The sequence below is a fragment of the Pongo pygmaeus genome, chromosome 10, assembly GCF_028885625.2.
Source record: "Pongo pygmaeus isolate AG05252 chromosome 10, NHGRI_mPonPyg2-v2.0_pri, whole genome shotgun sequence".
NCBI classification, from domain to species: Eukaryota; Metazoa; Chordata; class Mammalia; order Primates; family Hominidae; genus Pongo; species Pongo pygmaeus.
In genome coordinates, this window is record NC_072383.2 from 20,601,908 (window position 1) to 20,614,756 (window position 12,849).

The 12,849-nt window shown below is 41.1% G+C and overlaps 1 long non-coding RNA gene across 1 annotated transcript; it reads right to left on the reverse strand.

Annotated features, from left to right (window-relative positions):
- Window positions 1–3,944: 3,944 nt before the first annotated feature.
- LOC129010673 (uncharacterized) lies at window positions 3,945–9,476 on the reverse strand. The gene is made up of 3 exons (XR_008493052.2): window positions 9,403–9,476; window positions 4,975–5,143; window positions 3,945–4,089 (listed from the first exon to the last, which is right to left on the reverse strand). It is a non-coding gene; the product is annotated as an uncharacterized LOC129010673 (long non-coding RNA).
- Between the last annotated feature and the right edge of the window lie 3,373 nt (window positions 9,477–12,849).

A 12,849-nucleotide genomic window follows, 5' to 3' on the forward strand; every position in this document is an offset into this window, starting at 1 on the left:
TGATGAAGTTAAATACCTGGACTCAAAAAGAAAATAAACTGAGTGAAGAGAACAAAAGCAACAAAGAAATAAAAATTGTACCAAGGGTATTTTCTTTCCTTTTCCTTTCCTTCTTTTTGGGTAAAAAGTAATAAAAAGCAGGAAATTTTTCTTAAAAACTGTCTTTTAATGGATCCTTTGTTATGGGATGCTCATTTACCTACGTTATTACATTTTTGGAAGTAGTTATTTACTAAGTGAAATTAGAAGCTAAAATATTTAATCAGACTTTGAAATTAGTTATTTACTAAGTGAAGTTAATAAGCTAAAATATTTAATCTGACTTTGAAATTAGCTTTTCAAAATCATAAAGTTTTTTTTTCAAAATTTGTATCAGGACCTTCTAAGAGTCTCCCATATTTGCCAATGTCATTCTGCTTGCTATCTCTCTAGAATAAGACAGCAGAGTTTGCTCACTTTGTAAACATCTGTTATGAGATTCTTTGGGGTGTTACTTCACCAGCTGGAAACCTCTGTAGCTGGCAGGGCCTTCTGCCTGAGTATTGCTGGGTCTCGCTGGGCTCCTTCCGCCCACTCTGCCTGGCAGGCTGCACTCAGCTTGCACTACTGGCCTGAATTCCACACCTGCCAAGGGTGAGCCAGGCATGGAGCGGCAAGGGGTATGTGGGTGAGTGAGCACGGGTCCGGCCACTGCGCACAGCCAGGCATGCTGGCTGCTGCGGAGGGGTGGGCAGCTCCAGGTGCCAGCACAGGTGCTGGCTCACTGATAGGCTGTGGCTGGACCAGATGTACCACATGTGGCTCCCACTGTGGGCACCTGCATCTGGACAAGGGGAACACAATGTTGCCTGGAAGCTTGGAGACATCAGGAACTGCAGAGCCCCAAAGAGGGTGCCACAGCCCTGGCTCCGGGAGCCCTTAGGTCTGGGCTCCCCAGAGGGCTGCAGCTCTTGTCTCCTTCTCATCACCTGCAAATTGGTGAGCTGGGGGGCATGTTTAAGCCCTGTTTGAGTTACAGCTCTTTCAGTCCTGCCCATTTGGTAGGTCCCAAGTTCTTGTCCCGCATCCAGGAAGAATGAGGTATGTGGACAACTGGAGGGTGAGCAAGGCGGAGAGGAGCTTCATTGTGCACAGGACAGTTCGCAGGAGACCCAAAGTGGGTAGCTCCTTTCAGCAGGCAGGTTGTCCCAACAAGTACCCAGCTCTCAGCAATCAGTGGAGAAGAGACCGCAGTGGGTAGCTGTTTTCTGCAGGCAGATCATCCCAACAGTCAAAGAGACCTAAAATGGGTAGCTCGTTTTTGCAGCTGGTAGTCCTGACATCTCTCTGAGTTTGGCTGAGTCTGGGTTTTTTTAATGGGCTCAGAACGGAGGAAGTGCATGTCGATTGGTTCATGGGTGGCCATGGGCGGCTGGGAAAAAGCACCATAAGTTCTCACTATGGGCTGCAGCCTCCTCCTGGAGCTGGCAGCCCAGCCCCCAGGCTTCAGGCCATCCCTGGCTTGAGGGTGGGGTTTCACCAGGAACTCACCCCTTTCTACCCAGGAGTCTGTGTGCCTCCTGTTGTCCACCATGCCCAGGCTGTTCATACAGAGGAGCACCTGCAGGCCTGCGCCGAGCCGCCCTCAACCCCCAACTTGGCCTCCCTCCCATGCTTGTTAGTGCCCAAAGTCCGGAGGGGGCCAAGGCAGCAGGGGGCTGGTGTGTCAGCTCCACCCCAAGTGTGTGCATAGCCAGCAGGGTTGCAACAGTGCTCAGGCTCAGCCACTATTTCATTCTGTCCTGGAGCCGGTGCCAGGGAGCAGGAGCAGGTACCTCCAAGCCTGCCTAGGAAAGAGGGCTTCCTGGCCCCTAAGAATGCAGGGATGACTGGGTCCAGAGCCACAGCTGAGCAGCTGCAATTGTGCCTGGGAGTGTGGGGCTCCCACACTGCCAATTGGGTAGGGGGTAGGGTTCCACCTATTCCCGGCCCTGCCAGCTCCACAGAGCATGCAGCCCCAGCCATGCCTCCCCCTGCTGTAGTCCACGTTTTTGCAGAGGCCACTCTGGACGGGACACCGCTACCATCACTTTGACCTACATATGTGTGGAAAACATGTTATGTATTCATTTTGTATTATTTCCAAAAATATTTTTATTATTTTGTCTTAAAGTTTCAATAGGATCTGAAAAGAGATAGTTAAGAATTTGGATTTTTGGGCTGGGCGCGGTGGCTCACGCCTGTAATCCCAGCACTTTGGGAGGCCGAGGCGGGCGGATCACGAGGTCAGGAGATCGAGACCATCCTGGCTAACACGGTGAAACCCCATCTCCACTAAAAAAAAAAATACAAAAAAAAAATTAGCCGGGCATGGTGGCGGGCGCCTGTAGTCCCGGCTGCTTGGGAGGCTGAGGCAGGATAATGGCATGAACCCGGGAGGTGGAGCTTGCAGTGAGCCGAGATCGCACCACTGCACTCCAGCCTGGGCGACAGAGCGAGACTCCGTCTCAAAAAAAAAAAAAAAAAAGAATTTGGATTTTTGAAAAAATGCTGCTTGTTAGATAAATCTGAGCTCTTGCCATTTCCTAATCACACTGATAATTTAGAAAATTAGTAGAGAATCTATAGACGGGGTCACACTCCTGTCACCCAGGCTTGAGTGCAGTGGTATGATCATGGCTAACTGCAGCCTTGACTTCCTGAGCTCAGGTGATTCTCCCGCCTCAGCCTCCCGAGTAGCTGTGACTTGAGGAATGTGCCACCACACCCGGCTAATTTTTTATATTTTTAGTAGAGATGGGGTTTTTCCATGTTTCCAGACTGGTCTCAAACTCCTGGGTTCAAGTGTTCTGCCTGCCCTGGCCTCCCAAAGTGCTGGGATTACAAGTGTGAGCTACCGCACCCAGCCATATTTTTATTCATTCATATAATGAATGGCATCTGATTTATGTTTCATGCCAGACCAATGTTCCAGGGTCTTGCACTGATTCCCACATACATTATGTCAATGTCTGGCATAATAACACTGTCTTATAGTAACAATAATAGAATCTATTTATGAGGATATTTTAGAAAATCAGTGAGCTATAAAATCTACTTGATTGAAGCAGATTGTAAACCACAGCTATTGTTTTGTTGGGTTAATCAAAGCATCAAAAATTATAGATTAAGGACTTCTCTATTTTCTGTCAAAAGGGAACTAAGAATATGTTCTCATGGGTATGAAGTGAACAATAATTCTCTCTCTTTCTCTCCCATATTCACTTTTCTATTTGTCTCTAAGTTGAAAATTATCCAGTAGACACTAATGGTCTACATGGCTGTTTAGATAATTTTTTTTTTTTTTTTTTGAGATGGAGTCTCACTTTGTCACCCAGGCTGGAGTGCAGTGGCGCAATGTCGGCCCACTGCAACCTCCACCTCCTGGGTTCAAGCGATTCTCCTGCCTCAGCTTCCCAGGTAGCTGGGATTACAGGTGCCTGCCACCACGCCCAGCTAATTTTTGTATTTTTAGTAGAGGCAGGATTTCACCATGTTGGCCAGGCTGGTATTGAACTCCTGGCCTCAGGTGATCCGCCCGTCTCAGCCTCCCAAAGTGCTTGGATTGCAGGTGTGAACTACCGTGCCCAGCCTTAGAGAAAAATTTATGCCAATTGACTACAAAATGATCAGAGGTAACACCATCAACCAGAGACGAGTAACATGTGAAGGGCATGAATTCTATCTGGATGGATTTATTGGCTCAACCAATAAATTACAATTACATATTTGGCATTTACCGTGCATTCAGTGTGGGAGCACTTATAATTTACTGACCCTATACTTGCAACTTATTTGGACAGATGAATGTGGTAAGATGCCTTAGTCTGTTTTGTGTTGCTTATAACAGAATACCTGAAATATGGGGTAATTTATAAAGAAAAGGAATTTATTTCTTATAGTTATAAAGACTGAGAAGTCCAGGGTCTAAGGGCTGCATTTGGTGAGTGCTGTCTTGTTGGTAAGGACTCTGCAGAGTCTTGAGGGGATGCAGGGCATCACATGGTGAGGGAGCTGAGTGTGCTAGCTCAGGTGCCTCCTCCTCTTCTTACGGAGCCACCAGTCCCACTCCTGTGAAAACCCATCCATTGACCCGTTTATCCATTAATCTATGAATGGATTAACCCATCCTTCATGACCCAGTCACCTCCTAAAGGCCCACCTCTCCATACTGCCACGTTGGGGATTAAGCTTCAACATAAATTTCAGAGGCGACAACCACTGAAACCATAGTGTAGGATAATGTGCAAACAACCAATGTATTTCCCATTCTTCATTCACTCTCATTTGTATACTTTAGACTTGTGACTCGACCGCATTTTGGCCAGCCAGAGGTTTTTCAAAGGGAATCTGTCATGAATAGCTTTAAGACAGGAAAAAATTAGGAAAAGAAGTGATTGGGCAGAAGCAGCCACCCACTCCACCACTGTATAAGCTAATCTTGTTAAGCTGTAGAGGGAAGGAGGGAGTTAGACAACCATAATCTTAGAAAACATAGAAAAAGGGAATATTACAGCATTTCTTATTAAATGTAGGAATGTAAGTCTGAGAGTAGAGAGACTAAATGGCTGTTTTCACTGGAATGCCAGAAAGTGTAGTCTTACAGATGTGTCCTTGCCATAGACGTGACAATAGGCAATGAAAAGAGCTGTTTAGAAACTATAAGTGGCAGAGAGAGCTAAAAATAGCCCTAAATATCTTTTCATCCCAAGAGAGCAGCTAAATTTTCTCAGTACTTTAGTAAAAGGTGTAGAAGTTTGCTCAGCAAGAAATCCTACTTCCCAGAGAGGCGTTACACAGATGACATGGGTTATAGAATTATATTCTGTCAGTCATCTATTGCTGCGTTACATTCCTGCCCTCCAAAACCTAATGGCTTCAAACGACAACCGTGTATGTGCCCATGATTCTGAAATTTTGCCTTGGGTAAGCCAGGCTGTTTTCCGCAGGCCTCACCTGGGCTTACTCATGTAGTAGCAGTCATCGGTGGCTTGACTGGGGCCGGGTAGGGAGGCTGCATCGAAGGTAGCATCCCTCTCATGTCTGGGGTGTTGGTGTTGGCTATTGCCTTTATAATCAATGATCTGTGAAATCTCTTATCCTTCAAAAGCTGGATCCAGGCTTCCTTAAACAACAAGGGTAATTTCCAAGCATGTAAAGAAAAAGTTGCAAGTCCTATTGAGAATGAGGCTCTAGAACTCATACAACACTTTTTAATCACATTCTGTTAGTCAAAACAAGTCAGAAGGTAAGCCTATTTTCAAGGAATAGGGAAGTAGATTCCACTACTTAATGACAGGAGTTGCAATGTTTTTGTGGCCATATTTAATGTATCACAGTCCTCTCTCTGGCTACCATTATTTACATTCTTCCCAAGCAACACATGCTGATCCCTCCTACAAAAGTCTCATCTCTTGAAGTGTTTAGACTTGTACAATGCATTACCATGGCTATGTGCCACATGTGGCTACTGAGCACTTGAAATATGGCAGGTATGAATTGAGTTGTGCTGTTATTGGAAATGCACACAGGATTTCAAAGACTTAGTAGGAAGATTGTAGAATATCTTTTAGATGCCTTTTTATATTGATTATGTGTTTACATCATAATTTGGACATATTGGGTTAAATAAAATATATTTTAAAAATTATTTTCACCTGTTTTTAAGTTTGCTTACTTTTTTATGTACCTACAGAAAAAAAATCACATAAGTGGCTTGTATTATATTTCTATTGCATAGCAGAGATTTAGACCAATGGTTGGTGAACTTTTTCTGTAATGGACCAAATAAGTATTTTTGGCTTTGTGGGCCACACAATTTCTGTTGCACCTATTCAACTCTCATTGTCATACAAAGCAGCCATAGATAATATATAAACAAATGAGCATGGCTGTGTTCCAATAAAACTTTATTTACAAAAATGGGTGGCAGACTGGATTTGGCCTGTAAGGCAGTATTTTGTTTCACTTGTCTGAGATCATTAACATTTAATGTAATTATTAATATGGTTGGATTTCAGTGTACCATTTTGGGGAACGGGAACGTGCTTGTTTTTTCTGTTTTTTGTTTCTTTTCTCCTTTTTCTGCTTTCTAGTGGATTGACAGTTTTTGTTTTAATATTTCATTTTAATTTATCTGTTGTCTTTTTGGTTACATCTCTGTATTTTTAAAGTGGAATTATGAGGATTATCATATACATACTTAAACTTTTATAAATATCTAGGGCTAAATACACGTCTTAGATCTTTTTATGTTAATCCATAGATCCTTTAGGCTATAGATATTTAAAAAAACATTTTTTCTCTCAGTTCTTCATATGGATACTTTTTATGGACATATCTCCAAATTCACAGAATCTTTTCTTTGTCACTTCATTCTACTTTCTTTTTTTTTTTTTTTTTTTTTTTTGAGAGGGAGTCTCACTGTCGCCCAGGCTGGAGTGCAGTGGCGCGATCTCGGCTCACTGCAAGCTCCGCCTCCCGGGTTCACGCCATTCTCCTGCCTCAGCCTCCCGAGTAGCTGGGACTACAGGCGCCTGCCACCTCGCCCGGCTAATTTTTTGTATTTTTAGTAGAGATGGGGTTTCACCGTGTTAGCCAGGATGGTCTCAATCTTCTGACCTCGTGATCCACCCGCCTCGGCCTCCCAAAGTGCTGGGATTACAGGCGTGAGCCACTGCGCCCGGCCTCATTCTACTTTCAAGACCATTAATTCACATTTTTATTTCAGGCATTGTATTTTTTTAGTCCTTAAGTTTTCACTTCTCTTTTTTATAGTGTATATATCTCTATTGTGATTTTCTATTTTTCATTTATTTTTTGTTTTCCTTTTTGTATGGATGTAGTTATTACAGCTGCCTTTCCGTTAAGAATGAGTCTTTGGGGCTGGGTGCGGTGGCTCATGCCTATAATCTCAGCACTTTGGGAGGCCAAGGTAGGCTAATCACGAGGTCAGGACTTTGAGACTAGTCTGGGCAACATAGTGAAACCCCGTCTCTACTAAAACTACAAAAAAATTAGCCAGGTGTGGTGGTGTGCACCTGTAATCCCAGCTACTCGGGAGGCTGAGGCAGGAGAATCACATGAACCCGGGAGGCGGAGGTTGCAGTGAGCTGAGATCGCGCCATTGCACTCTAGCCCAAGTGACAGTGCAAGACTCTGTCTCAGAAAAAGAAAAAAAGAATAGGTCTTTGTCAGGTAATTTGGATTTTATGCAGCACATTGTAAATGTTATGAGTATAGACTCTGGCTTCTGTGAGATTCCATTGGAGGATGTTGTTTTTGCTTTAGCAGGTAATCAACCTGATTAGTTGCACATTATGAGCTTTGACTCATTTTCTGTGCATGGTACCTTACATCTCTGTTCAGTTTTCTAAGCCTTTGCTACCCTGATTTCTGTCTGTCCTGTGCATGTGTGGTTCAGAACCTAGGACAAGACTCTTGTGAGTTCATAAACAGAATTAGGAGAAACTTTTTATGGCTCTGTCTCTTTTACTCTCCTGCCTGCTAGAGCTTTTTTTCATGACTAATCTGGAAAAAGAGAAGGTGGGGTTTTGAGTTTTAGATGTCTGCATTGTACTACTCTCCAACGGGGGTCCACTCTTGGAGCAAAAATGGAAGAAAAAAAGTGAAACTTACTCCTTTGTGTCGATTACTTCTTCAAGTTTTGTTTTGTTTTGTTTGTTTTGTTTTGAGACAGAGTCTCGCTCTGTCACCCAGGCTGGAACGCAGTGGTGCGATCTCGGCTCATTGCAACCTCTGCCTCCCAGTTTCAAGCAATTCTCCTGCCTCAGCCTCCTGAGTAGCTGGGATTACAGGCACATGCCACCAAGCCCGGCTAATTTTTGTATTTTTATTAGAGGCGGGGTTTCACCATGCTGGTCAGGCTGGTCTCAAACTCCTGTCCTTGTGATCTGCCCAACTTGGCCACTTCTTCAAGTTTTAACTCCCTTCCCCTTTATGTTTCAGAGAGCCTCAGACAGTTCCCCCTGCCCATGCAGAGTTTTCAGTTATAATCAGCAGAAAACGGGCTGTAGGAAACTTACACTGCCTCTTGAAGACAACATCAACTTTGATTATTGTTTGATTTTTTCATTCTTCATCAACCTTCATGTATTTTCATTTATATATGTCTTTAGCTAAAAAGAATTGTTCATATCTACTCTGAAAAATTTGTCATTTCACTGTAGCGTTGTTTACATTTAATGTAATTATTTATTTATACATTTAGATTTAAATCTACCATCTTATTTTCTAGTTTCTACTCATCTCCACTGTTCCTACTATTTCATGTCCCTTCTAGCTCAGAAGTTACTTATTCATTTTCTACTTATTTGGCATTACACTTGAAATTATAAGTGCTATATTGAACTATCAATTCACTTTTTTATTTTTTTAGACGGAGTCTTGCTCTGTCACCCAGGCTGGAGTGCAGTGGCGCGATCTCGGCTCACTGCAAGCTCCGCCTCCCGGGTTCACGCCATTCTCCTGCCTCAGCCTCCCGAGTAGATGGGACTACAGGCGCCCGCCAGTACGCTCGGCTAATTTTTTGTATTTTTAGTGGAGATGGGGTTTCACCGTGTTAGCCAGGATGGTCTCAATCTCCTGACCTCATGATCTGCCTGCCTTGGCCTCCCAAAGTGCTAGGATTACAGGTGTGAGCCACCACACCTGGCCAGCCCTTTGATATTCTTGAGAAAAATTTTGTCTATAGTTCTATGATTATCATTCCTCCTCAGGTTTACATGTAGCATAATTTTACTATCCTTTTACATCATCTTCAGGTTAAGAATTCCATTTATAACTTGAAAATTTATGATAAAATTTAGTGTTAGGGAAATATCACAGTGACATTGGTATCCAAGTTCACAGAATTATTTTAATTAGAGAGCTTCACAAACATCTTTATTATGCACATCTGTTTGTAAGATTTCTTTCTAAGAATTGTTTAAAATATTGAACAATCTAGAATTTATGCAAAAAACTGAGACACTGGGATGTAAAATTTCACATATCACAGATTCTTTAGGAAGGCAATGAGTAGATATTTCTAATAAACTATCATATATTAAACTAAGTTTCTAAATTCAGAATTTTAGGCATTCTTATTAGCTTTTCATGACATTTTAGATCAATGCATTGGCACATTTTTAGATATTTGAATGAATTCTCTTTCCCTTTTTGTGTTAAATCTATTTCTTTCATTCTAAAGGAGCTTAACTATAAGATTTTATCCCATTTTTTAAAAAACTTGAATTTAAATTCTATCATAGTAGCAACATATCAAGTAAATTGAATTTTGAGAAGAGTTTTCACTATCTACTTCTAATGGGCAAAATACTGCAATGCTACCTGGACAAAGCAAAAAACCAGAAAGCTACTTACCATAATAACAAGCGAGGATTAAGATAGGAGCTTGGACTTGCCACTGCTTTTGAATAACACATACGGTGCGTTCCAAAGGCACTGTCTCTTTTAGCAATTCTTTAGCAAAGGATTGTCTTGCATAGAAGTATATTGTAAATGATACATGATTCCCAATATAGCATCAAGCTACAGTCCTGGAAAAGCTTCTATTTATATCTTTTAGAAACAGCTTTTATCAGGAAATGGTTTCCCTTCCTCGTTTGCCTTCTTATAATCTTCATGAAAATATATTTTCTTCTGTGACACAGAGAAGGCCTAGAGCTTGCTTGTTAAATAAAACGTATGATAGAATGATTAGATACATATACTGTAATTAGGAAATTTAAAAAAAAGGTAGAATGACTGCCAGCTGCTACAGAACCCCAAACTGAGAGATCTAAACTGAGATACCACATTCATTTAAAACAAATCTTACTCTGTAGTGGACTCATGAGAGCATTCAGTCCCATGTTTCTCTTGCTTGGTCTTGGTGAACTCCTTTAACTTTTTTCTTACTGTTCATTCCCTTAAACAAAGCTCAAGTCAACTACTGAGTTCTGAGGATAACTTTGTACCAAAAAAGTCATGTCTTAATTCAATCAGGCAAGAAGAAAAAAAAAATCACTTTTATGACATTTGGTTGGCCCTGTTGGATTTTAAATAGACTAAAAACCATAAGTCAAATTCTGCTGGTTCCTGATAATTATAATTTTACAAGAAATGTAAGCACAATATATTTAAAATAAAAACTTGCACCAGTGTTTGTTTCTGACCCATTTTCCCTTTACTGATCTGGATTTCTCTTTCTTTTAGAATGAATGGTTTTGGATCACACATCTTCGTGATTTGGGAATGATATGTGTGTTTATTTTATGAAAAATGTTAGTAATGAAGCATTTAAAATATATCAAAAGGTAAGAGTTGAAAACAGAATGGAAATATCCTTTTAGAATTTAACATTGAATCAGCATAATTAAAAACTAAGCAAGGGGAAAGATACAAGGGAATAAAGAGTTAAACTCTGACTCCAGTTTGGATCAATCGTGCACATACTGGAGACTTCCAGAGAAGAATGTTTGTCTTATGTATAAAAAACAGTTGGGAAGAGGGGGTGAGCAGGAGCAGCCACTAGGGAAGGAGGGCTATGTGATATATGCACCAGTGAAATTTTAGCATGTAGAAAGTGCATAACCATTCTTAATCACGTAAAATAAACACTTGATACTCAGGCCAAGACAAACCCTTTTAGCTTTAGAGAGAGTAGATCAGCATGGCACTTTTGTTTTTTCTTCGTCTTTCTGCTTTAGTGGTCTTATTGGAATTATAAGCCAGAATATTCAACATATATTAAGAGCTTTCCATGTCCCAGCCAAGCTTTAATGTATCAGTTCTTTAACTCTTCGTAACAAACCTATGAGGCCAAAACTATTTTGGAGGTGATGAAACTGAAGCATATGAGAGGTGAGGGTCTCTTCCCAAGATGACATGGCTACAAGTGGTATCCTAGCTCTAGAGTCTGTTTCTTCACCACTTACGTCAGACTCCAGGCAGTGTACCCTACTTAGCCTCAGTGACTACAGGATCATGTGGGTCATTCTTGCCACATCTTTCAGAATTGCCTAGAATCCTTAGGACTTAAGATTTAGAGAACCCTTTAGCCTTAGTGAACAAAACCTTACTTGCCTTTGTGTTTTGTGACTTAAAAACAATTGAATACTTCATTCGTATTCTATTATAAGGAATTTTATGGTCTTCTATAACATGTCTTACACAAGAGGAATAGTATTCCTCTCATGGGAATCCTATTTCCATACCTTCCTTTACCCTAAGAAAAGGACAAGAAGGTAGACCAGCCTACAGTTAAACTTAATAGATAAATATCTTCTTCCCTCGGGTGTAGAGTGCATTTCTGATATCACTATTCTCTCAGTAAAGAGATACTCATAGGAGACACTAGTGGTGATCTTAATTATGCTCAGAAATCTACAATACCACACAAATACGCACACATGGAGGGAAGCACTAAGGTAGTAAGAAAAGAAAAACTCAGATAATCTTTAGAAGATAATTGAAAGCAAAGGAGAGTCAATGCACTTGAAGTCTCAGTATTGACTTTCTTAAAAAGCTGTTGGACAAAAATGGGGAATGACTGTCCTGAGAGAGAGTGGTATGAATTGTATCAAGTAGATTTGGTGGCAGAAGCTCAACTGTTGTGTAGATGAGTCAAAAAAGAGGTAAAAATAGAGTTGCTAGTGCGCTTCAGAAAAAACTGATTATGAGGGAAAACTGTTAGCTTTTGGTATAATATTTGTTGCCAAGATTATAGTTAGATACTTTCAACAGCCCAACTCTATCAACAAGTCAAATATTGCATCAGGAAAACGGGCCAAGTTATGATAAAGGCACTGTGGGCTTACCTTCTACACAGATAATGAAATGAGAATACAACAGGGAGATGTTAGAACCAACCATATATTTTTTTTTCAGAATATATGTTACCATTAGAAGAAAGGGACTATAGCGAGTCCTATGAAGGGGTCAGGGAAAAATCCTGTATCACAAGTATCTGTGCCTTTACTCACATTGCTCTCTCTACCTGGAGTGTCCTCCCTCCTTTGTCTACCTGCAAAACAACACTAATTTTTCAAGTCTATCTTCTTGTGACACTTCCTTTATGAAGCCTTCCTATTTTCCCCTTGGACATTCTCTTCCTTGTACCTCATGATTGCCTATAAATACTTATGTTGAAATGTTACTGCTTGCTGATTCTTTACTAAAGATCAGGCAGAATGCAAAATACTTTTCACAGACATACAATCCTACAAAACCCAACAATTTACTCCAGATTACAGATGGAGAACCTGAGAATCTCACAGACATGATGTAACTTCTCCAAAGTCTGGCAGTTAGAAATTTAAGGCCTGGGACCGAATCTACATATATCTCACTCCAACATTTATGTGGTTCTAAAACCACCTAAATCGTTCTATATACAGGTTTTTAAAAAAATAAACATAGAAATTGACCATATTTAAACATGGAAATAATTCTGGTCTTAATGCTTGAAATTTACATTTGTTTTATCTGAGTTCCTTCCTCAGGAAAGGACTACTAGATGTCTCAAAATGTATCAAAGAACTGAAACTCACCAGGTCCTCACATCCAGACCATGAGAGGCCAAGCCCCTCATTCATCATGATTGCTTCCTGCCTAGTTCCTGTTTTACCACAAAGAGTTACATTTCTTCCCTACTACATAAACCCCCAATTTTGTTTGGTCAGGGAATGGAGACTGATCTTCCATCTCCTCAGCTGCAGCACCCAATTAAAGCCTTCTTCCCTAGCAACACTCATTGCCTCAGTGATTAGCTTTCTGTGTAGTGAGCAGCAGGACCTAGGCCAAACCCCTGGTGTTTCAATAACAGCT